We start from the raw sequence: 27,637 nt of genomic DNA, 5'->3' as shown, positions 1-27,637 counted from the left end.
AGAAGTGAGTGAGTGAGTCGGTAGGGTTGGGTGGAGTGTCTCCCCGTTCTTCCCTCTCGCCTCTGGCGTGTGTCATCGCCTGAGACGTCACTCTAAGCAGTGTTCTCACGTTCTAGTGGGTCACAGTCCACGCTTTACTAAAGGCAGACGTACAGACAGGCACGTACTACCTGCAGGAGACGGGGAAGGGGTTTACAGCTAGTGGACCAGTTGCTTCAAGGGTTATTTGAGTCACTTACTGCAGTACGCCCATGTCTATACATATAGCTTTCAGGGGTCTCCATCAATCTGCCTATGAGTGTACTTCCCTGCAAGGCACTCAGTATATATATATATTTAGACGTGACTCCTCCCCTTTTCTGGAGGCGAGTACTTTGTGTAGCAGTGAGAGGTCCTCCACTCTCCTGGTGTTTATCGCTTATTGCAACTGTTCTTCCCGGGAACGTAGCTGGCAATTCTTTCCCAGCTGCTGGAAATAGTTGTTGTAATATATCCTTGTCTGTGGATGAGAGATGCAGACTGATGACCCTTATGTGTAACTGGTGCTATGACCGTTTCGTAAAGAGAGCAAGAATTTCAAATGAATCTTATAAACTATACTAAGCACTGCACCCAATCACTTAGGTGGTGACTACTGGGGAAGCTAGTCCATTTGAGGCAGCTATGGGAAGGGAGAAGGCGGTAATAAAACGCAGTCTTCTTATATAAGTATACTAAAGAAGATTTAGCATACAGAGCTGCACGACTCCCCGGTGGAGTGGCTGTTTTTGCTTTGGTAAGGTCAGACAGACGTGGTGAGTGCTCTCATCGTTCTGTCCCAACGTCGCTACCTCACGCATCTTTGCCATTTCTCCTCCAGCCTGACATCACGCCAAACCACAGCCCCGCCTCTGTAAACCATCGCTCCAGAAATACTGGAATACTAAGGAAAATAACATTAACGATATGTTACCTTCAGACAGTTAGTACGTAAATAGCTCGTTCACCAAACTAACATACGAACACACACACACACACACACACACACACACACACAGAGAGAGAGAGAGACACGAGAACCATTCATAGTTAAAACAGAACAAAGGGTAGCCGAAACAACACAAGAAGAAGAAGAAGAAGAAGAAGAAGAAGAAGAAGAAGAAGAAGAAGAAGAAAAAGAAGAAGTTATTTGTAACAGCATACGAGCAAACAGATGAGATAAAAGGGAATCACTAGATTAGTGACAAGGAGCACACAAGACTTCATTTATCCTTTATTGAAGCTTACACCTTCATTCTAAAGGCAATAAAATGTTTCTTCTACTCCTCATGCACTAATCCGCCTGCTACCTGTAACAAGACATGGCACATGAGATTAAAGGGAATTACGAGTGACAGAGAAGACATAATTAAGGCTTTATTTATGACCTACTCCTTTTTTACTTTTATTGTAAAGGCAATAACGTGTTTCTTGTACATTTACCCTGTGTTGTCACTTTACAAAATGGAGCTTTAAGCCTGAAATGTAGCAATTGGGTCTGTTCATGAAAGAAGCTAGGTGTTACGGTGGGCATGAAAGCGTTACCGCCTTTATTTGTGCCTTATTATACATTTTCGCTATCTTTATCGTATTTGTAAAGGAAATAAAGCTTTCATTATACCCTAGACTTATTTTATTCCCCATTCACAATACTTAACGAAACACATATACCAAAGAATTAAACTAAAACAATGCTAGCGAAAAATATACGAGACAAGTCAACAGATGCACGATAATTATTAGATAGTGTACGATATTTGAGATAAAGAAGCAATAATACCTAACTAAACACATAGGAAACAGTAGATAAAAATAACTAAATCAAGACTTGTGAAAATATACGAGTAAAAGGCTTAATTCAACAGATATACGATAGTTATCTAATAGAAGCGGAAATACGTAAGCAAACACATTCTCCAAAATAAAATTAATTAATCTATAACAATACTACTAGAAAAAAAAACAATAATATTTAACCATAAGACATGAGAAAAAAAACTGCCAAATCCTAAACATTTTCCTTTAAAACCGCCTAATTTGCCAACAAATGCTAAAAACATAAAAACTCCACACTCGTCATTAATAGTCTAATTACTTAAATAGGTAGTACAATAGTCTTGCTTCTCACCCCCCAGCCATGCCTACTGTCAACGAACACAACACCCTATCTTATGAGCTACTGTTGGCTTGTTGGCCAGAGTTCAGGCATTTGAACCCTTTGCCAACAAACCAAGACTGCCACGCATCTTATTCTCACTTATAAGCCAATATTGCCGAAGTTTTAAGAGTAATTACGCATTTCAAGCTCGATTTCAAACATAAAATTTTAAGGGATTAAGCTTAAAATATTTACCTAATTTTCAAACAAATTAGTTCAATTCGTCTCAAGAAACATCAGCAAAAAACAAGCGGAAATAATTCATTTCAACACCGTGAAAGTTAGGAATGGACACCATGGTATCTATGAATGGGAGAGTAACAGCCCCCCTATAATGTAGTAGCCGCCCCTCCCATTCCAGCCCTGTGTCCCTCCCCTCCCTAGCACGAGGAACACCCGCACTTATGGCCTGCTGTTGGTTGAATTTTGTGCTTAACTTGAACTTTTTTATGTTTCGTGGCTTTGCGATGAAGGCAATTATTTTGTTCTTGTGGGTTTGTTTTTCATTTATCTCTTATTCCTCGTGTTGGTATGAGTCGTTTGTGAGTTGATGTTTGTTATTCCACGCATTCTAGATATGTTCAGGCTTTTTGATGAGTTCCTCGCCAGCCAGGCTGAGCAGCAGTGATAATAATGAATGTTCCTTCTTCCCGGGTGACTTTTTTTTTCTATCCTTGTATGAAGTTATTCATTATTTCCTGTGTGTTATTCATGTATTCATCTTATTCTATACGTGCACCCTGTTATTCTGTTTATCTGTTTTGTTGTTTATTTCCCTTGTATGAAGTCATTCGTTATTCCCTGTGTGATATTCATGTATTTATCTTGTTTAATACACATATTATTCTGTTACATCTCCTCAATACTTCGTCTGTTACGTTTATTTACTTATTCATCTCTATATATTTTTTTTCTTCTTCTTCTCATCCTTTTTCTTCAAATTCCGTGGATCTCTTTATATTTATTGCTTGCTGTGTGTCTCCCTCAGTTTATTAAAGATTCTTTAAATATAACTATGCATTTTTTTTTTCCTGTTTTGTGTTTTTATATTTGTTCGTTTATTTATGACAAAGTAAAAATGAAAATTTTAGTTTTGTTCCTATTTTTTTTTAATTAATTTATTTATTTATTTTTGTTTTAATTTATATTTCCAGTCTTTTAACACGCTTTTCCAAAATCTTGGACTCTTCTTCTGTCACCTCACCGACTCTGTACATCTTGTGGAATAATTTTAAAATCAGTCACATTTTGATGGCGCTGTCTTAGAAGGAATCAGGTAAAATAAATACTTGCGAATTACAAGCAATCTTAGTCATTTATTGAGCGTAAATACAAAAAAAAACGAAAAAAAAAACATGGTCTTTTATGCCACGAATACAAAAAAATTCCGAGTCTTAATAATGATGATGCCTGTGGGAGCCGGCAAGAGGGGCTGAGTGGCTCGTTCCTGCGCCGGTCAGGCGGCAGAGAGGAGAGCTGTGGGCGTGGGCGTGCGTACCAGACTCGTCTCCTTACGCGGCAGTCACGTGGAATCTGTGTTCACAATGAAAGAGCTTATATTTCACCAGCAAGTTACTTATCAGCTGTATGAATCATTAGTTATGTTTTAACACTTCAGACAACAAAATGCGTGGCATCGCTAAACAAGTGTGTGATCCTCAGAGGTGTGACAAACATGAGGAGAGCAAGTCACTCACACACACACACACACACACACACACACACACACACACATCAGACAAGCATACGCATCTCTGCTCCAGCTACTTTCCCCAACAGCAATTCCAAACAGTGTCTTCATGTCACGTGAGGCTACGTGACACCTTGAGGCTGGATAGGTGGCTGGCTGGGTTGATGGCTGGCTGGTTGGCTCGAGGCTGGCTGGCTGGCTGGCTGACTGGATAGAGGCTGGCTGGCTGGCTGAGTGGCTGGAGGCTGAATGGCTGGAGGCTGGTTTATATCCATCCTGGAAAAAAAAATTCGTGGTGATAAACAATTTCACCACAGTAAATAAGTGAAAATAAAGATTCCCTTATCAATTCTTTATTATTGATATAACAAATCTTATAAAATTTTAACAATAAAGCGAAAAACATAGACTTCCTGAAATCTCTGCTGCAGAAACACAAGCCTGGTAAGTAAAGCAAGATACTTCACCTGATTACACGTGAAGGCAATGCAAACACGTACTGCAACATTCAATAAAGCAATAAAAGACGCACAAACACAAGGCTGGTACACACCGGGACTCTCTCACTATCTGGCCACAAGGAAATGTTTGCAATGAGCCACAGAAGCGCTTACAGGAAAAACAAATTACTCGTATATTGAAACGAACCCTCACAGCAGGCATGGGGCGCCTCACACGCTGCGAAATGGGAAACACGAGCGTCGAGGAGGAGGACTTCACCCGGGCAGCTGGGCACAGCTGCTGCGGCGCTGCTTCATCCAGTCACTCTCAGAACAATCACACAGAGCAGAGAGAGGAAAACACTCCTTTCCGTGTGTCCATGTATCACACAGCAGTACACAAGTTCCCGTGCAATACACTCACTACACACAGAGGCAGGCACAGAGGCGACAGGCACTCGCACCTCGAACTTTACTCCCAAGTAACCAACTCAATTTCTCCTTCACACACTCATAGAACTACAATCAGACGGTACCGTACAACAATTACTGTATTATTCAACACACACGCACACACACACACACACACACACACACACACACACACACACACACTGTACATTGTCAGTTTGTTAACTGCCTAAATTATAATTTAGGCAGTTGCTGGCAGTTTATTATTATTATTATTATTATTATTATTATTATTATTATTATTATTATTATTATTATTATTATTACACTCACACGGGCCTCCTCATGATCCCAGGGCTTCAGAGATGTGTAAAATGTTATGAAAATAAAGATAAAATTTCTGAGAGAAACAGGCAGTGCCAAACGACTGCATATTACGTATAGCATGTAACAGTGGAATAGTTCAGTAGTGGAGAGTAGCAGAGAGTAGCAGGCACAGAAGCAGAGAGGGCTTGACCAGAGAGGGGCTGAGATGGACGGAATAACTTGAAAGTAAGTGGCGCTTGAAAGCGTAATGCAGTCTATAAATGAATGATGTTATTAAAGGAGGAGTAGGATGTTTAACTGATGTTTTATGTTTGGTATGATAGGTTTGTATGGTGTACGAAGATTTACTTCGTTATGGAGAGTGTTTATAGTAACTGATGTGTTCCTGATGTCACGTGTGTTTTTATAACTGAACATTAATGGCGCCGATTGAATAGTTGTTGTGAAGATGCATTTGATATGGTCTGTGTTTTGCACGGTGATTGCCTTGATCAATGAATGTGTTCAACAAACAAAGTGACACCTAAAAACTTTAGATTACTTGAAAATTAATGCGAATGACAAATTTTGACTTGTAAGAAATGTAAATGATTATTAGTGATCAATTGAAATATGAAAATGTTTTTGAGTTTTCCAGTAGCCTTTATAAAGCAATTCCTCGCAATATCTCGGACCACGACAGTTGGATGGGCGAGTGGATGTATGCATGGCTGGATGGATAGATGAATGGATAGATGGATAGACGAGTGGATGGATGGATGAACAGATAGATGGATGTGATGATAGATGAGTGGATGGATGGATGAGTGGATAGATGGATGGATGAGAAGGTGGATGGATGGAACAGTGAACAGATCGATGGATGTATAAATGAATGAATGAGCGGATGGATAGATGGATAGACGGTTGGATGGGTGGATAGGTGGGGATGAGTGGTTATATGAATGAAAGGCTGGCTGGATGGACGAGTGGATGAAGATGTGGATGGATGTATGGACTGATGAATTGATGTAATGGTGGATGAATGAGAGGATACACGGATGGATGTATGATTGGATGGATAGGTAGAAGAATGGATGACTCCATTAGTGGGTGAATGGATGAAGGACACGTAGATGGATGAATGGATAGATGGAAGGATGGATGGGTGGATAAAATGAGAGATGAATGAGTGGATAAATGGATGAATGGGTGAGTAGATTGATGGACGGATGGATATATGGATAAGTGGAGGAGTAGATGGATGAGTGGATGGATGTAGGAGTGGATGAATAAGAGGAAGATTGAATACATGAATGGATGGAAGGATGGATGGGTAGAGAGGCGGATAGTTGGAGGGAGGAGTGAAAACATGGTAGGATGGATGGATGTAATGATGCATGGATGAGATGATGGATTAATGGCTGGCTGGATGTGTGGGTAGGTGGATGGATATATAGGGTGAATAGAAGGATTAAAGGATGGATAGAAGAATGAGTGGATATGTATATATATATATATATATATAGAGAGAGAGAGAGAGAGAGAGAGAGAGAGAGAGAGAGAGAGAGAGAGAGAGAGAGAGAGAGAGAGAGAGAGAGAGAGAGAGAGAGAGAGAGAGAGAGAGAGAGAGAGAGAAGTCTTATGCAGCGAGGACGCAGGAGGACAGCAAGCATGCAGTTAGCAAGATCAGTAGAGCAGTTAACATGAAAATATCGGTAGAAGACAGCTAGAGATGCAACACTGTGGCAATGAGAGAGAGAGAGACAGAGACTGAAGACAGTCAGTTAGAGGAAAGGAGTTGATAGGACGAAAAGCTTTTGATTCCACCCTGTCTAGAAGAGTGGTATTAGTGGAACCCTTCAGACATGTGAAGCATACTCCATACATGGATGGATAAGGCCTTTGTACAGAGTTTTTAGCTGAGGGGAGTGATAAAAGCTGGCGGAGATGTCTCAAAAAACCCAAGTTCACAGAAGCTGTTTTACCTAGAGATGAGATGTGAAATTTTCAGTTCAGATTATAAATAAAGGACACACTGAGGGTCTTCAGTGTAGAAGGGGGGAACAGGTGAGTGTCACTGAAGAAGAGGGGATAGTTGTCTGGAAGTTTGAGTCGAGTTGATAGATGGAGGAATTGAGTTTTTGAGGATACCAAATTTGCTTTGCCCCAATCAGAAATTTTTGAAAGATCAGAAGTCAAGCGTTCTGTGGCTTCCCTGCGTGAAATGTTTACTTCCTGAAATGTTCGACATCTATGAAAAGACGTGGAAAAGTGAAGGGTGGAATCATCAGCATAGGAGTGGACAGGTTCAGAAGATTATTGATGAATAATTAGAAGAGAGTGGGTTACAGGACAGAACACTGAAAAACACCACTGTTAATAGATTTAGGAGAAAAACAGTAACTGTCTACCACAGCGGCAATAGATTTGTTAGAAAGGAAACTTAAGATGAAGTTACAGAGAAAATGATAGAAGTCGTAGGAGGGTAGTTTGGAAATGAAAGCTTTATGCCAGACTCTATCTAAAGCTTTTGATATATCCAAGACAATAGCAAAGGTTTCACCAAAATCTCTAAAAGAGAATGACGAAGATTCAGTAAGGAAAGCCAGAAGATCACTAGTAGAGCGGCCATGACGGAACCCATACTGGCGATTAGATAGAAGATTGTGAAGTGATAGATGTTTAAGAATCTTCCCATTGAGGTTATATTAAAAAAAAAATTACATAGGCAGGAAATTAAGGGATTAGAAAGGTCACCATTTTTAGGAACAGGCTAAATACTCGTATAGGCAAACTTCCAGCAAGAAGGAAAGGTAGATGTTGACAGAGTTGAGTTTGACTAGGCAAGGCGCAAGAACAGAGGCACACTTTCGGAGAACAATATGGAGGACCTTATCAGGTCCATAAGCCTTCCGAGGGTTTAGGCCAGCGAGGGCATGGAGAGCATCATTGTGAAGAATTTTAATAGGTATTGTGAAGTCGTCAGAGGGTGGAGGAGAGGGAGGAACAACCACTAAATCGTCCAAGGTAGAGTTTTTAGGAAAGGTTTGAGTGAAGAGTTCAGCTTTAGAGATAGATGTGATAGCAGTGTTGCCATCTGATTGAAATAAAGGAGGAAAAAAAAAGAAGCAAAGTTATTGGAGATATTTTTGGCTAGATGCCAGAAGTCACTAGAAAAGTTAGATCTTGATAGATTTTGACACTTTCTGTTAGTGAAGGAGTTTTTGGCTAGTTGCAGAACAGACTTGGTATGGCTCCGGCCAGAAACATAAAGTGCATGAGATTCTGGTGATGGAAGGCTTAAGTACCTTTTGTGAGCCACCTCTCTATCATGTATATCACGAGAACAATCTGTATTAAATCAAGGTTTTGAAGGTTTAGGTCAAGAAAAAGACTGAAGAATGTACGACTCCATGCCAGACACTATCACCTCTGTTATGCGCTCGGCATACAAAGAACGGTGTCTGACATGGAAGCAGTAGTCATTCCAAGGAAAATTAGCAAAATACATCCTCAGGTCCTTCGTTTAAGGGGATCCTGAGGAGTAACTGGATAGGTAGGACAAGATACATAAATGAGATTGTGATAGGAGGAGCCTAACGGAAAAGAGAGGATGACAGCATAAACAAAAGGATTAGAGGTCAGGAAAAGGTCAAGAATGTTGGGCTTATCTCCAAGACAGTTAGGAATATGAGTAGGTTGTAGCACCAATTGCTCTAGGTAGTTGAGGATAGCAAAGTCAAGGCTAGTTCACCAGGATGGTCAGTGAAGGGAGATGAAAGCCAAAGCTGGTGGTGAACATTGAAGTCTCAAAGAATGGACATCTCTACAAAAGGGAAGAGAGTCAGAATTTTCTCCACTTTGGAAGTTAAGTAGTCAAAGAATCTCTTATAGTCAAAGGAGTTAGGTAAGAGATATACAGTACAGATAAATTTAGTTTGAGAGTGACTCTGTATTCGTAGCCAGATGGTGTAAAACTCGGAAGATTCAGGAGCGTGGGCACAAGAGCAGGTTAAGTCGTTGCGCACATATGCGCAACATCCAGCTAGGGATTAAAAATGAAGATAGAGAATGTACGAAGGAACAGAAGAGGGGCTATTGTCCGTTGCCTCAGACACCTGAGTTTCAGTGAGTAAATCAAGAAGAGGTTTAGAAGAGGAGACGTGATGCTCTACAAATTGACAATTAGATCTTAGACCACCAATGTTGCAGAAGTTAATGAAAAAAAAAGTTGAGGGGGTTTGTCAAATCTCTTAGGGTCGTTCTCAGAAGGGCAGTCTGAGCTGAAGACATTTATGTTTCCCTCCCTAGATGAGGACTCTGAGGCTGGTGTAGGAGTCGCCATGATAATTTTGAAATTTTGAGTAAAGGGTGTGTGTTATTAGGTGCTTGTAGTTTTATGTGGAGGAAGAGAGTTGTCTTTAGAGGGCAGACTGTGACTGCCCCCTTGTGTTGTGAGACACAAAGGAAAACGTTCAGTGAGGTCACAGCTGGGGTTTAATGATTAGTTCACAGCACCCCCTGAACTGTGCTTTAGACCTCACTGGGAGTAATTATCGTTTCGGCAGGTGCCTCCTGCCTCCTCCAATCCCAGTACCTATAAGGAGAGCCAGACAGTCGTTATGCAGTCAGAATAAAATGGTTGTGTTATATATTGACAAAGACGGATTGAGTAGGTGTAGGATGTGTTCCTCATTGAATGTTAGTTGCGAGGTTTGTGTAGGGTGTGATTTGTCATTGATAATTAAATATGTGAAGTGATTTGAATCGGAACTGTAATGTGAAGTGTTTGAAATATTTAATGGAATTTTATTTTTAAGAGAGACAAAACAATTTTTTGTAGTGTATCGTTGTTGTCAGAAATCGTATATGATTACCATAGTGAAAATACATGTATATAATACAAATTAAGTAAAAATTATAAAAAAAAGTTTAAGCGTTTCCGAGAAAACACAAAAGCCAGTCTCATAGATTAGGGATGCATCAAGATCGTGCAATGTATAAGCACGACACTGGTGGCAGCATTGGGATTTTATATTGCAAAGGATAATGTTGCAAAGATAGCATTGTATAGATTGACACTGCAGAGAGAGATATTATCATACTGTTATTGCAAAATTAAGAATTTTGCAAGTATAGGATGTGGCAAATGTGACACGATAGTTGTAATGATTTGTTGCAATGGATGTTATAATTAATTGTTGTTGAGTCGCCTGCTAAATTTGGTGATGTACTGAAATAATAAGAAAGAAGTTTTGGTCACATCAGAAAAAAAAAAATATATATATATATATATATATATATATATATATATATATATATATATATATATATATATATATATATATATATATATATATATATATATATATATATATATATATATATATATATATATATATATTGCAAAATTTAGAATTTTGCAAGTATAGGATGTGGCAAAAGTGACACGAGAGTTGTAATGATTTGTTATACATTCTGCGTCTGTGTTGCTCGCAAATCATCGTCACACAAGTTCTCACTCCCACACACTTCATGATTATTTGACTGCTTAAACCGTCTTGCTCTGATTAAAAAAAAAATGTAATATGTTCAAAGGATTATATTGCTCATGAGATCAAGAAATTATGTCCTCTTGTTATGGTCATCAGTTACGTACTTGTTTCACCAGCGGCGTACATTTGTGAAGCAGGGAAGCACATATGGCAAAAAAATAAAAATCTACAGCATGTCATAGGTGCTGTCATAGTAACTGGTATAAAAGAAAAAAAAAAAAAAAGGAATATTGTTGCCTTCTGGACGGTAGACCAAATTTAGCAGGCGACTCAACAACAAGTAATTATAACATCCATTGCAACAAATCATTACAACTCTCATGTCACATTTGCCACATCCTATACTTGCAGTATTCTAAATTCAACAAGTTACTTATAGATTCAGCTGGGACATGGAACGCAGGTGCTAGAGATTTGTACAGAAGATGGTGAGGATAAGATTGAGTTGTAAACACTTAATTCTACAAATGGCAGAGTCTGTTTGATACGAGAAAATTTAGTTGTTAAGAGACGTAATGGAAAGGATTTATTAAGCAGAAATTTACAGAGAGAAGCAAGTGAAGAGAAACAAGACGATAACTTTAATGGAGGAAACATACGAGCCGAAAAATTAACAATATATAAGTAGTAGCTTTGATACAGAAGCGAGTGTCTCAAATAATGTTGAAAAATTCTGAAGGGTGATGTATGTTTGTATGATCATTATAAAAAAATAAATAAGTAAATAAAAATAAATAAATAAATAAAATAAATAAAATAAACGAAAACTAAAAAAAAAAAAAAAAGAGCTGTCCTCACAGCTGATGTGAGTACTTGATATGAATAAATTAAAGGTATATGAAAATTACCGTGGAAGCGTATGTGTGATTTCCAGGCCTAAATAAGCCATAACTAAACTGAGTTGATAAGGCGACTGGACATAAAAGGAAATGTTAGGGGTGAAGACAGAGGAAATTTTTCAGTGAAGCATTAACAAAACTCTCAGCTATGTGTTAAGAAACATAAAGGGAAGAATTAGGATACTGAGGTCCCTGTAAAGTACTGGGAGAGGTCATCGAATCAGGTAACACTGTTGGAACGGTGGTAGCTCATGCAACAGAAGGACTGTTAGTTAGACTCTGACTCACGGGACTCTCTCAGTGACGAAATGCGAGATAGATCAGGTTATCACTGCAGCTTCTGCTTGTGCTATGAGATCAATTACAATTAGATCAATTATTTGTAGACAGACTGAGTAAAGAGAATTTAAGCATATGGTAACAAAAAAATAAATAGTGTGGAAAGGTAAATACATGTTAATCATACGGAATCATGACTGTATATTCACAAAAAGTAGTTAACAACAAGTGTCTGTATTAAAAGACGATAGCATGCTGATCTGCCTTCTTGCAAAGTACAATGATATGTGGTAAAAAATATTAAATGATATCGCAAAGAGAGGAGTAGATTTTCAAAATAATAAAGAGATAAGGTTGAAGAAGTCTTAAAAGGTAACGTAAGTCTGAGTTCGCAGTGTGAAAATTAGCCGCCAGTAAATGGCGAGAATTGTTTATGTTAGAATAGTTAAGAGTGGGGCGATGGAACAACTGTTTTGCAACTTCTGTAGCTCACACTCCAAATACACTGCAAATTCGGCGATAATGACTTGATGAGGATTACGAAGATTATGGAAGGGCATCTTGATAAATTAAGACATTGGTCAGAGTCGTATATCACGTACTATTATAATGATGATTTACAAAATTCGTGCTGTTTCATAAATTGAAATCAGAATAAGAGATAATGCAAGTGCATAGTACTGAAATAGACAAGTGCATCACTGAGAAAGCCCTCTCCTTCCTTGCTATTAATAACGATTTCAATAAACAGAATTACGTGTTGGGTAACAAGTTGTTTTCAAGAAACCAGAGCCTCCTGTAGTGGGTACTGTCTACAGCTAGACGCACAGTGTAGTATATCAAAATGACACTGATGGCACAAGCTGACATCAAGGTGAAGTACATTCCCGGGAAAAAAAAAAAAAAAATGATATTATAGCAATGTTATCATGTGTGGATGACCTTAAATGATGGAATATGATGGAGAGATTTTTCATATAATTGAAAGAAAGTATACACTGATGCGTGATATATATATATATATATATATATATATATATATATATATATATATATATATATATATATATATATATATATATATATATATATATATATATATATATATATATATATATATATATATATATATATATATATATATATATATATATATATATATATATATATATATATATATATATATATATATATATATATATATATATATATATATATATATATATATATATATATATATATATATATATTTTCATCTCATTTATATTCTCTCAATCATTTTAAGTAGCAAATTTTGACATTTTAGCACAAGATGAACGATCGTTAATATTTTAAGCACATCACTAATTGGAAATTTAACATTAACTTTTCCTTCCTCGCTTTTTGAAAATACAACACTGAAGCAATTATGCATCAAATTATCTGAGTCTGCGTTGCGTGCAATGTTTTTTTTTCTTTTCCTTTTCTTCAGTTGAGTATTTTTCTTTTCTATCTCGGATAATTTTTCGATCATTCATATATATATATATATATATATATATATATATATATATATATATATATATATATATATATATATATATATATATATATATATATATATATATATATATATATATATATATATATATATATATATATATATATATATATATATATATATATATATATATATATATATATATATATATATATATATATATATATATATATATATATATATATATATATATATATATATATATATATATATATATATATATATATATATATATATATATATATATATATATATATATATATATATATATATATATATATATGAATGATCGAAAAATTATCCGAGATAGAAAAGAAAAATACTCAACTGAAGAAAAGGAAAAGAAAAAAAAACATTGCACGCAACGCAGACTCAGATAATTTGATGCATAATTGCTTCAGTGTTGTATTTTCAAAAAGCGAGGAAGGAAAAGTTAATGTTAAATTTCCAATTAGTGATGTGCTTAAAATATTAACGATCGTTCATCTTGTGCTAAAATGTCAAAATTTGCTACTTAATATGATTGAGAGAATATAAATGAGATGAAAATATTTGTGTCTATGGATAAAGGGAAGTCATTACTTATATATAAGACTCTGATGTTGTCCAGTTGGCTATTGTGTCCATTGCAGCAGTTCATATTGTTCTTATGATGTGATTAAAAACCATGATGAAGGTACATGCTTTTAGATAATTATTGTTGTTCCTTCTGCACATTATTTAAACACATAATGAAATGTTTATTCCTCTAAGAGATGATATTCCTGCCGACACCTGATGTCCGCAGGATGACCTCCCTTCCATTATTTCTTTATAAATACAAGTGTTTTCTGACTGCATCAGACTTGTAGTCATATTGAAAATACTCAGAACTGATTTTCCTGCCTTACGATATAACTATTGTAGAAAAATATGATTGATTGTTGATATCTCTTCTTCCTAGTCAAGATATTGAATTTTATATTTTGTTTTCGCCACAAAGGCTCTATTTCTAAACTCGGAAGTTATGAATTTTGCTAATATATGCCTTCCCAAAAGTTATTGATGGGTACCTTTGTCTCGACACAATGTAGAAATAACATGCACTTCCTGATAAAGGTATCAGCCACACAGGACATGGACAGGTACAACTGGCTGTTGACAATGCTGGCTGTTGGGATCACCCTGGTGTTCGTGGGCGTGGATGAGGGCCGCACCGATGGCTCCCCTGGTTCCGGGAGCATGAAGCGGGCCTTCCAAACCCACACCCTGCACCACATCCACGGATGAGGGAACGAACACCTAGCTAAGTAACCAGTCGCGGGAGGACGCGCGAGCATAAGGAGGGAGGCGTGTTGTAACGCAAAAAAAACAAAAAAAAAAACAAGAAGAAAAGAAACACGTAACAAGAGAGAAAAATTTAAAAAAAATATATAAAAAAATAAGAAATAAAAAAGGAAATAAGAAGTAGAAAGAATAAATGAGGGAAGACGATGATAAAAACGAAAGCATATACCAAGAAGCTATCACCACCTTGATAGATAAGAGACGTGACGTGACCACCGAAGAGATGCGGTGAGTCATCACAAGACTAACATAGCCGGAGATTAATACAAGATTACAAGAAGAGATACCTAGGTATCACTGAATTAGTACACGATTAGAGCAGAAGTCAACGGGATCTGATAACGAGGACAACATGGACAGAAAGAACACCATAGGAGTCGCCGCCTCCTTGTTCCTGACTAGAAGATGCGATTACCAAAGGTACTCGAGAATGAACCTTATTGGAAGTTAAGGAAAAATAAACTGTATGATCGAAGTACGGGGAGATAAATATAGTTACTTGAAAATCAACCTTATTGAAAGATACAGGAAAATGAACTGTGTGATTGAAGTATTGGAAAATAAACCTTACAGAAACGGAAGCCTTCTTGGGGCAAAAGGTCGCTCTAACCTCACGTGTATATTATGAGGTGTAGAAGAAGGGAATAGACAGAAGCAGACAGAGAGATAAGCTAGACAGAGCTGTCAGACCAAAGAGGGTCAGGATGGGCAAGCCGCCTGTCTCAGTACCAGTAAGTAAAGCCAGACAGTTGTAATGCAGTCATAGTAAAATGTTGGTGATATATATTGACAGAGAGGGATTGGATAGGTGTAGGATGTGTTCCTCATTGAATGTTAGTTGCGAGGTTTGTGTAGGATGTGATTTATCATTGAGTATTAAACATGTCAAATGATTTGAATCGGAAGTGTAATGTGAAGTGTTCGAGATTTTTAATGGAATTTATCTAAAGAGAGATGAAACAACATTTTTTTTCGTTATTGTCGGAAGTTGCATATGATTGCTTGAGGATATATATATATATATATATATATATATATATATATATATATATATATATATATATATATATATATATATATATATATATATATATATATATATATATATATATATATATATATATATATATATATATATATATATATTAAGCAAAAATTTGAAAAAACAAAATCCAAGCTTTCCTTTGAACCCACAAAAGCCAGTGTTATAGATGAGGGGCGCAACAAGGTTGTGCGACGTAGAAGCACAGCATCCCAACAAGACACTTAATATGTAGCTTCTTTTTATACACAGCTTCTTTTTCCCGCAAATATTCTACCATAACTGCATCTACAATCAGTGTTAACACAAAGCCTTCTATGTGCTTTTTTGTACTTTCATTTCATGGGAATTCTGAACTGAAATTACTTTTCTTTCAAGTGTTTTTATTCTAAACAAGAACATTACCTGCTTAACGAGTCAAAACTCCCTGAAGCCTCAACCCCTCGCTTGCTGTCTCCTTCCTTCATCTGACAGACAGTGTCAGCGCAGTGTTGCTGAGTCACAGGGGAAGAGCGCAGAGCTGTGTGGTGTCGACTCCTCTGCTGATCCAAGCTGTCAGCATGCAGACAATAAGTCCCCAAGAGAAGACTAAACCTGCATCAGCCAGCAGTTCACTGATCATTGCAAATACAGTATGACACTGACAAAGAAAAAAGTGTACGTGAGGCCTGTAAATCAATTAAAGAAATCACCCGTGGGCTTGAGTATACTGGAATAAAATACCAAGAAAATCTACAGGGAAATGACATAAGTTTTGTGCAGTGGTGTAATAACTACAAAGACTTACTTTTACATAAAAGTTGTGGCTGAGTGGCACTTTTCTATGAAACACTGTACCAACATAATCCTTAACAAGACAGAAAACCACCGGTACATTTCTTTCATTAACTGTAAGTGGTAATGTGCTATTTATAGAACATGGAAAGAAAACAGGCAGACAAGTTTTTGGTGTATAAGGTACCAATACACTTCCTTACACCGTATAAACTGAGTGTACGACTGACGCTTACGAAGTGTGCACCCTAATCCTGCTCAAAACCTGTTTTAAATTGCTCACTATGACAATTACAAGAAACTATGATTAAGAATAATATTACGTGTGTGGAATACCCATCATAAACACATAAGAACTCAAAAAATATATCGTGTTAAAGAAAAGAAAGTGACAAATATGCACTTATGTTTAAATATAGTGAAAGCATTTGCATATATAACCCTCGCAAGCCCATGTTACCATTCCTCACTAAGTGCAGTACTACACCAGAATATATATATATATATATATATATATATATATATATATATATATATATATATATATATATATATATATATATATATATATATATATATATATATATATATATATATATATATATATATATATATATATATATATATATATATATATATATATATATATATATATATATATATATATATATATATATATATATATATATATATATATATATATATATATATATATATATATATATATATATATATATATATATATATATATATATATATATATATATATATATATATATATATATATATATATATATATATATATTAGCACTGGTAGTTCTGTATACCTAAACTTGATGCAAACTCCCGAACAAAAAATAAATAAATAAATAAATAAAAAGAAAAAAATTACACGGATGCACAAAGCAAGCAAACTCCACTCATCGCACATCACCTCCACTCTTGCTCCACTAGGCTTCGCCACCCGCCCGGCTACCACGCCAACATATTATTATTATTATTATTATTATTATTATTATTATTATTATTATTATTATTATTATTATTATTATTATTATTATTATTATTATTATTATTATTACTAACATAATAATTGTTTTAATTTTCATTAGTGTCATTTTAATTATCATTTTTATTACCTATAATCATTACTTTCTTTATTTCCATCAATATTTTTATTAATAATAATAATATATTCAACAATATTATAATTATAACTACAATTGTTATTGTTAACCTAATGTATGGAAGAAGTTGTCGATGGAGAGGCCAGCGGTGCAGGAGGTGCTTCATGGAGAGGAGGAGGCGGCTATGCATGGCAGCATATGTGCAGGGAGGGTGCACTCCATCCTGAGGCGTGCCACGATTAAATGCAATAGAAAAATGCAATATAAAAAAAATGTGAACAAGACTTTGTAAGTTTGCTTTAGTCACCGTCACTGCGTTGATCTCCTCGAAGACTGCGTTGACGGAAGGGGTGACTGCACCAATGCCACTGATGGGATGCACTGCGCTTAAAACTGTCAGGCATTACTGTCATCGTTGAGGGAATTGAAAAAAAAGGGATGTGCTTCAGAACTGGAAAAAAAGCAGGGAGGATCTAGATACTTGCAAAGCCATGGGAGTGACAAATGTAATGGTTGCACCGCTTGTTTAGGTGGCTGATGAATAACAACATAATGAAATTAGTCAAACGCAAAATTTTGTGAGAGGAGGAGCAAAGGGATTTACGTTGTAGCAATGTTTGAGTGACCCCTCTGTGTATTAAGTACATAAGTGATAGAAGCACCGCAGGATAGCAGAGCTGGGTTAAAAAAGACACTTAGTGTTGATGGAAATTTGCCTTGCAGGAAAGATAAGGAAGGGTGCAAAAGAAAGGAGAAACTAGACTTGACGAAGAATGGCATAGGTGAGGCAGCAAGATGGTGAGGAAGACAGCAGAGGAGAATATGACTGGGGCAGTAGACAGTCAGTTGAAGCAATGACAGTGCCAGTATTGTGAAAGCCTCTGCCCTCACCAACTCTGTTAGCGATTGGCTGGGTTTTTTTTTGGTGTTTTTCCTGTAAATAACGTAAAAAAAAAAAGGCAATCTGTCACTAGAAGAGTCAAAACCTCCTTAAAAGCCCGTCTCACTTGAAGCACAGCCTAGTGAACGTAGCGGAGGTGCGGTGCAGAAAGGCTGCACAGTACTAGCTTGTGTAGAATGAAGAGGCGATGGAAAGGTTCAGCGTCAAGTGTTGTAGATGTGAGCGACACAGAGGCACACTTTTTAGAAGGGCAGTTGTGGGAGCCACAGTTGAACCAGCGTGGTGGTGGCAAGGGAGGAGGTGCTTAGACAGAGATGGACTCTGGCAGTGCTGCCAGTGTATCATGGCAATGAAGAAATGGAAGGGACCCTAAAAGAGAAGAAAAGTCCTTTGTGCACTTTTAGGAAGTACGCCACACAGAGCTTACTTTTTAAATTAGAGGAGACATGTTGACACTGTGCTTCAGAAAGCGGACCTACGGAAGGCCCTATCTTGATCTTGGTCTTGATCTTACAGGAGGCTCAGGATTTCTCACAAGCCAGTCCTTTACATCGGCACTCCTGTGGGGAAAACAATGAACGACAAACAGAAAATGGCATGTAGAGTCATGCAGCATCAATCACAACACTGGTTTCCATATCTAGAGCGTTACTTGTTCTCCAGGAACTCTTCCACAGCCTCAATCATCCTTTCATTGTCTCCCACACAGTCCCAGCAGCAACACCATCCATTCCCTTCTTGTCTTCTCCACTCTGGTATGCCCCATTTCCCTCAGCACCACTTGTATCATCTCATATCTGTCTGTGGCATACTTTACACAGTTCAGCACTATCTTCTCCACTGTCACATCCTCTCCCATGGCACACGTTGCTATGGGACTCAGACCATCTGTAGCTCCTTACGTTCACAACCATACACTGCGCCCTCGCTCGGAAGAGATGATCCCCACTCAGGCTTCCCTCTTACCACTTTTCATACATTGTGGCCTCTTTCTCTCTATACCACTCCTAAGTACTCTTTTGTTCCATCTTACTCTTCATTTCACTCAATCCCACATACTTCACTACTCTGTCTCACTTTTCCGCTTTCTTACATCCCATACTAAGCCTTCTCATTTCTGACAATCATACTCCAGTCAATCTCTACATGCCTCCCTTCAAACCGCTGAAAAGCCCAGCTAGTTTCCATGCTACTCTTTACTAACATCTTAACACACTTTTTCCCCCACCTGGTGTTCCTAACATTCCACAGAAACACCTTTTCTCACTAGTCTGGCATCATCCATTCGCTCTAATCTACCTTTGTACCTCAAGGCTGCTTTTGCATGACTCTCTAAAAGTACTCCTTCCCATTTTCCCCTCTCAAAGCCTCTACCGCAGCATACCTTGGTGCATTCAGTGCCATTCTTGCTACTGTACTCTGTCTTACTTTTAAATTTATCAGTACATTCTCATTCCACACAATCACATCCATAACATACACAATGCTCGGAACAGTCACGCTCTTCCTAACTTCTCGTAGCGCGTCATTTTTACTCACTCTCGTCCTTGCTGCACTTCCTAGACGACCCATCCACCCGTCCAGAATGCTCATCTTTTCATTATTTACCTTCACACAGCCATTCGGACTCATCCACATACCCAGCTACTTGTATTCATCTGTCTGTTGCAGCTCATTCCCTGTCGGTCTCCAAACTTAATTTCTCTCATCCTCTAACTTATTCACAATCATGTCCTTGCTTCTCTCACTGCTAAATCTCACACCAAAGTCCCTTCCATACCCATCTACAACAACAAACAAACTTTGAGGCTCATCTGCCGATTCAGTCATAACCACTACATCATCTGGACAAAAAAGCACACACATCTTAACATTCCCCACACTCACTCCCCACATTCATTCGTCTCATTCTGGGTGCTAACTCTTCTGTGTACAAGCTAAAAATGGTTAGTGATAAAAAAACAGCCTTGCCTAACACCCCCTCTGACTCTTTACCCAGTCTGTTTCTATATCTCCTAATCTGTATCTAGCTCTTGTATCCACATATCATTATTATTATTGTTTATTGACCATCAACATCCCTTATAAATTTACACTTAATAACATACGACTGGTTCATAAAAAAATGACAAATAATTCCTCATATATGCCCATAAACTTCATATTTCAATAATAATACATCGCTGTAATGCATCGCTGCTAGCAGTTAACCGAAAGAAGAAAGAAAAGGAACTAAATTATTTACGTAAAAAATCAATAAAACACTACTTTTCAACTGAGAAAACTGCAAAAAAAAAATATCCTGTAAAAAAAATAATCTTCAAAATAGACTTCAAATAAACTGTAACAATTTACATGCGTACTAAACAAAATAAAAGGGAATAACATTCAAAAACATTAACTTAAAACTTAATCAAACTAACCTAATATAAAAAAAAAGTTGTAAATAAAAACTATTCTAAAAAGGTAAATCTCAAGTAAAAGTAATCCAAAACTTAATTACACACGCATCAATACACACAAGAAAAAAAATATTAAAATTAGTTAAATCACAATTAAACATCCCCTAATTAACTACATAAAAAGTATTATTTACACACAAAAAAGCTATTGATATACTATCAAGATCTTATAAATTATCTCACATATCAGAGCATCACTATACTTATCTGAGAACACCTCAGCAACAGCGGAAAAATTGTAGGTGTCTCTTAATTGTTGTGTTAATGTACAATATTGAACCACATGTACCTCTGTTTGTATCTGACCACACACACATGTCCTGTCCTCTACTGGCAATCTTCCTTTACCATTTCTGTTTCACCTTCCAACTTCAATTGCCAGCGAATGTGCCGACACCCGGAACCGAGTGAAGGCAACACGATGGTGCTCACTGACGTTACATTTCGTACTATACACAGAGTGAACTGACAAACTAGGGTTTATATCTTTATATACAATTCGTCTGGAAAAGGTTGAATTAAGGAGATTTGCTCTCAGCTCATTAACTCCCTCACATATGTCGTCAGTGTTGGCATACAACAAATCACTGACGTAATTACGTATCCTATATTGACTTTCCATAACAGTTTTTACAGAGAGAACCAAGGGATCATCATCCATTGACGACCTCTCGTTCCACATCTTACCAAAGAAGTTTCTCTGTCTACTCTTTACTAAAGCGGGCAATGGGGGACAACCAGACTCGGTATAACATACATCATTTCATGTAGATAATCGTACTCCCAATAAATATTTTAATGCCCAATTATATAATTTCATCACCGGTCTCAAGTCAGCGTTCAGCCAGGACTCACACCCATACAGTATAGCTGACATTACACAGGCTTCAAACACTCGTTTTTTGACATGGAATGGAATATCATTATTTTTCTTTAGGAACGATATAAATTTCGTGACATGAGCCATTTTAGCAGTGGCGTGGGCCTTCACTGACGACGACACGGACCCATCAGCAGTGAAGGGTGCAGCCAGTACATGTACTGGCTGCACGGCTCCACCTTCAGGTCACCTATGCGTACGATTTCTTTGTCCTCGATCGTGCCATTTATCACAAAAAAAATTGTTTTTGCCTCATTGACTTCCATTCCGTAATCATCACAAAACTTATTCATAAGAGACAGTTTTTGAATCATTCTTTCTCTGGTAGTTGACAATAAAACAGTGTCATCCATTACAATAATTATGTGTAACCATTTCAAGAAGCCATCATCATTACAGTTATCCTTAATAAGCTTAATAAGATCATTTACATATATAATAAATAACAGACAGGATGTGGGAGAGCCCTGGCGGACCTCGATTGTGGCCACGAACATAGCGGTGCCAATGATACTCTCTGTCATACTGTACATGGCACAGACGACACTCAGCATCACCATTCCACACCCAAGGCGCACTAGAATTCTTATTAATATATGTCTTGGCACTAAATCATACGCTTTCCTAAAATCGAAAAAAAAGTAACAATTTTTTTTCTTTCTTCTTCTGGCAAAGTCCATGAGGAGACGTAAGGTAACAATATTAGTGACCCGTTAGTTTCTGTCTTTAGGAAATCACTGGAGTCGGGTGAGATAGCAGTAATGTGGAGGCAGGCTAATGTAGTACCCATCTTTAAGAAAGGAGATAAAACTTTAGCGTCTAATTATAGACCTGTCAGCTTAACTTCAGTTGTAGGTAAAATGTTACAGTCAATAATAGCGAGGAACATTAGGAAACATTCAAACAAACATAACTTGATAAATCAGTCACAGCATGGCTTCACGAAGGGGAAGTCTTACCTGACAAACTTGTTAAGTTTTTACAGTAAGGTGTACGAGGCAGTAGATAATGGTGATAGCTATGATATCTTATATCTGGACTTTAGTAAAGCATTCGACAAGGTACCCCATCAAAGGCTCTTGAGAAAGGTTAGGGCACACGGGATAGATGGGAAGGTGTTAGGCTGGATAGGGTCATGGTTTAGCGACAGGCGACAGAAAGTGGTAATAAACGGCTCGAAATCCGAGTGGGGTCATGTAATTAGTGGGGTGCCACAGGGATCAGTATTAGGGCCATTGTTATTTCAAATATATATCAATGACTTGGATAGTGGAATTAGTAGTGATGTTAGTAAATTTGCGGATGACACAAAGATAAGTAGATTAATTAGGTCAGAATCGGATGCCATCGCCTTGCAGGCAGACTTAGATAGAATGAATGAATGGACGGATAGATGGCAAATGCAATTTAATATCAATAAATGCAAAGTGTTTAGCGTAGGTAGAGGAAACCCACACAATAGGTACACATTAAACAACCAAACTCTGGTAGGTACAGGGTACGAGAAAGATTTAGGAGTTATAGTTAGCTCTTAACTCCGTCTAGGAAAACAATGCATAGAAGCCAGAAACAAGACAAATAGAGAACTAGGATTCATTTTTAGGAGTGTTAAAAGTAGAAGTAATATTAAAGTTATACTTGGCACTGGTCAGACCTCATCTAGACTACGCTGTGCAGTTCTGGTCCCCACATTACAGGAAAGATATAGGTCTATTAGAATCAGTACAGAGGAGAATGACTTAAAGGATACAGGAGATGAGGAGTATTCCTTGCGAGGCGAGGTTGAAGCTATTAAATTTACATTCTCTAGAGAGACGTAGGTTAAGAGGGGACCTGATAGAAGTCTTTAAGTGGTATAAGGGTTATAACAAGGGAGATGTAAGCAAAATTCTTAGGATCAGCAACCAGGGTAGAACAAAAAATAACGGGTTCAAGCTTAAAAAAATTAGGTTTAGGAAGGAGATAGGAAAAAATTGGTTCGCAAATAGAGTGGTAGATGAGTGGAACGGACTCAGTAATCATGTAGTTAGTGCTAGGACACTAGAGAGCTTTAAGAGAATATTAGACAAGTTTATGGATGGGGATAACAGATGGAAACAGGTAGGTGTGTTCCATACAGGGACTGCCACGTGTAAGCCTGGTCGCTTCTTGCAGCTTCCCTTATTTCTTATGTTCTTATGTTCTTAAGTAAAAGGTTTGTGAAATGTTTTATATGGTCGGTTTTGTTGTATGGCTGTGAGTCCTGGACAATGAGAAAGGCAGATGAACAAAAGACTGCAAGCAGCTGAGATGTGGTTCTGGAGGAGGATGCTTAAGATATCTTGGACAGAAAGAACAAATGAAGAAGTGCTGCAAGGGGTGGGTGTTGGAAGAGAGTTGATGAGTACGGTTAGGAGTAGACAGATGCACTTCCTGGGCCATGTTATGAGAAGAGAGGGACTGGAACATCTATCTCTAACTGGTAAAATAGAAGGCAAGAGACCACAAGGAAGACCAAGACAGAAGTACATGGATGGACTGGTGCAAGTGACTGGAGGAGGAATGTCTGCACTCTGAACCTCACCTAACCTCCCCTAACTTCAACAAATGTCACCTAACATTACTTAACCTTATCTAACCTCACTTAACCTAACCTAACCTCAACTAACTTCAACTATCTTCAACTAACCACAATAATCTTACATAACCTCACCTAACCACACCTAACCTCACCCAACCTCACCTAATCTCACCTAACAATACCTAACCTCACATAACATCACCGAACCTCACCTAATGTCACCTAGCTTTTCAAAACTTCTTCCAACAACAACCTAACTAACCTCTAACAATCACCTAATCTACATAACCTAAAGTAAATTCACCTAACGCTATTAACCTTACATAACCTCACGAACTTCACCTAACCTCTTGTAGTGTAGGATAATGACTATGATTGGGCTGACTTGCTGTATCTTGATTTATTGATTGATTCAGCCTGCAAATTTAATGTCAACATAAACACAGCATACCTCAATATCATGTAACTCCCTTCAATATCTTGTAACTTCACCCAGTAAACAGAAGAATAACATAAGATGAACACATATCCCATTCTATTATTCACTATTGCAATGACACACGATACATATAAAATAGTACTCACAAAATGACCGCCCATAATCAGCCAAGGCAGACTTCACCATATGTCTGATTACAGCATTACCCCAACTATGCTGCAAAGTTACACTTAATCAAATCCTCCTATCAGCACCGCATTCAATATAACACCAACCAATATGCACAATCAGCGGCATAACATAAGTCAAACAAATCAGAGAAATAATGTTATCACAAAACTCACCTCAGTCAAACAACCGCCACTCACCCCTGACAGGCACCAACTGTACCTCTGTCTACCTTCCCCCTACAACCTGAGTGCGGTATAATAATATCCGTGTTACATACACAGACCCTAAAAGAAAACTTCCTCTTGACAAACAAATACACATTACTAACCAATACCAAACTTGTTAATAAGTAAGAAAACAATATATGTATCTCAATAATAATTACAATTCTTGTCATATATGCCAATAACAATTATACAGTAACTGGAATACAACCCGTATCTACACCTCTTTCCAACCAATGACAGCGACACACGCTGCCCGCTCCACATTCAAAGGTGCCAACAATGACATTATAATTCTAATATGATGAGAATCATATTACACCTCTCATAACATAACAAAACCTCATGTAACCTCACATAATTACACCTGACCTCACTTAACCTCACCTAAACACACATAATTCTCCTAACATCGCCTAATCACACCTAACCAAACCTAACCTCATCCAACCTCACCTAATGTCTCCTAACTACACATAGACTCACCTCACCTAACCTCCACAACAAACCTCACCTAACCAAACATAACCCAACCTAACCTCACGTAACTTCTACCCAAACCTAACCACACCTATCCATACTTAACCTCACCATACCTCACGTAACCTAACCTAACGTAAAACAGTCAAGAGGTTAATGAGGAAAGCTAAGGGCAAATATGAATTAAAGATAGCCTCCTGGCGGAAACAGACTCCAAGAGATTTTATCAGGTATACAGGACGATGAATAAGGATACTATAAGTCCATTAAAGGCAGGTGGTTAGTTCTGAGGGGGAGATTAGTAAAATTTGGAATGAGTATTTCTTAACTGTCTTTAACCAGGAAAACATACAGGATATGCCAAATAGTGAACAGATATTTAGAGCAGATGAGAATAAGAAGCTGACATATATTACCTTAACTAAAGAGATAGTGGAACAGGAGATAGATTGGATAAAAAAAAAAGTTCAATACACCAGAACCAGGTGAAATGTGTTCTAGAGTACTTAAGAAATGCAAAGAGGTTATAAGTGAGCCATTCATTTCTGTCTTTTGGAAACCACTTGAGTCAGGTGAGGCACCAGTAACCTAACCTCACATAACCAAACCTACTGAACATACCCTAACCTTACCTAAAAAACACCAATCCACACCTAACCTCAATTAGCCTAACCTAACCTCTCCTAACGTCTCCTAACCTCAGATAATATTTTTTAACCTCACGACACGTAACCTAACCCAACTTCAATTACCATTACCTACCATCCCTTAACCTCAGCTAACTTCACACCTAATCTCACCTAACCTCTCTTAACAACACCTAATCACACCTAACATTACCCAACATCAACTAACAATAACTAACCATAAATAACATTCTCAAACTTCACCTAGCCTCTCCTAACCACACTTAACCACACATAACCTCATATAACCTTACCAAACGTCTCCTAACCTTACTTAACCTCTCCTAAGAACACCTAACCTCCACTAACCTCACCTAAGTCACATAACATTAGTTAATTCCACATTTTTTTTTTTTTTTTATGTAGGAAGGACACTGGCCAAGGGCAACAAAAATCAATAAAAAAAATGCCCACTGAAATGACAGTCCCATAAAAGGGTCAAAGCAGTAGTCAAAAATTGATGAAAAAGTGTCTTGAAACCTCCCTCTTGAAGGAATTCAAGTCATAGGAAGGTGGAAATACAGAAGCAGGCAAGGAGTTCCAGAGTTTACCAGGGAAAGGGATGAATGATTGAGAATACTGGTTAACTCTTACGTTAGAGAGGTGGACAGAATAGGGGTGAGAGAAAGAAGAAAGTCTTGTGCAGCGTGGCCGCGGGAGAAGGGGAGGCATGCAGTTAGCGTGATCAGAAGAGCAGTTAGCATGAAAATAGCGGTAGAAGACAACTAGATATGCAACATTGTGGCGGTGAGAGAGAGGCTGAAGACAGTCAGTTAGAGGAGAGGAGTCGATGAGACAAAAAACTTTTGATTCCAGCCTGTCTAGAAGAGCAGTATGAGTGTAACCCCCCCAGACATGTGAAGCATACTCAATACATGGACGGATAAGACCCTTGTACAGAGTTAGCCGCTGGGGGAGGTGAGAAAAACTGGCGGAGACGTCTCAGAATGCCTAACTTCATAGAAGCTGTTTTAGTTAGAGATGAGATGTGAAGTTTCCAGTTCAGATTATAAGTAAAGGACAGACCGCGGATGTTCAGTGTAGAAGACGGGGACAGTTGAGTGTCATTGAAGAAGAGGAGATAGTTGTCTGGAAGGTTGTGTCGAGTTGATGGATGGAGGAATTGAGTTTTTGAGGCATTGAACAATACCAAGATTGCTCTGCCCCATTCAGAAATTTTAGAAAGATCAGAAGTCAAGCGTTCTATGGCTTCCCTGCGTGAAATGTTTACCTCCTCTCTCACAACAATTCTCACATAACCAAACTTAACCACATTTAATCACAGATAACCACACCTAACCTCTCCTAGCCTCATTTAACTTTACC

The 27,637-nt window shown here is 37.6% G+C and overlaps 1 long non-coding RNA gene across 9 annotated transcripts; it reads right to left on the bottom strand.

Moving 5' to 3' along the window:
• Positions 1-3,470: 3,470 nt before the first annotated feature.
• Positions 3,471-25,483, bottom strand: LOC135095222 (uncharacterized). 9 transcript variants are annotated; one of them, XR_010264155.1, is made up of 7 exons: positions 24,897-25,483; positions 18,837-18,969; positions 17,816-17,959; positions 17,619-17,731; positions 16,013-16,159; positions 3,925-4,142; positions 3,471-3,709 (listed from the first exon to the last, which is right to left on the bottom strand). It is a non-coding gene; the product is annotated as an uncharacterized LOC135095222 (long non-coding RNA). The 9 variants fall into 9 exon arrangements; XR_010264158.1 differs by having other exon boundaries at positions 17,816-17,914; XR_010264156.1 differs by lacking the exon at positions 17,816-17,959 and adding an exon at positions 16,395-16,495.
• Between the last annotated feature and the right edge of the window lie 2,154 nt (positions 25,484-27,637).

Source organism: Scylla paramamosain, chromosome 48 (genome assembly GCF_035594125.1).
Source record: "Scylla paramamosain isolate STU-SP2022 chromosome 48, ASM3559412v1, whole genome shotgun sequence".
NCBI lineage: Eukaryota > Metazoa > Arthropoda > Malacostraca > Decapoda > Portunidae > Scylla > Scylla paramamosain.
Note: the sequence above shows the minus strand (reverse complement) of the source record. Positions and strands in the feature narration are given on the sequence as shown.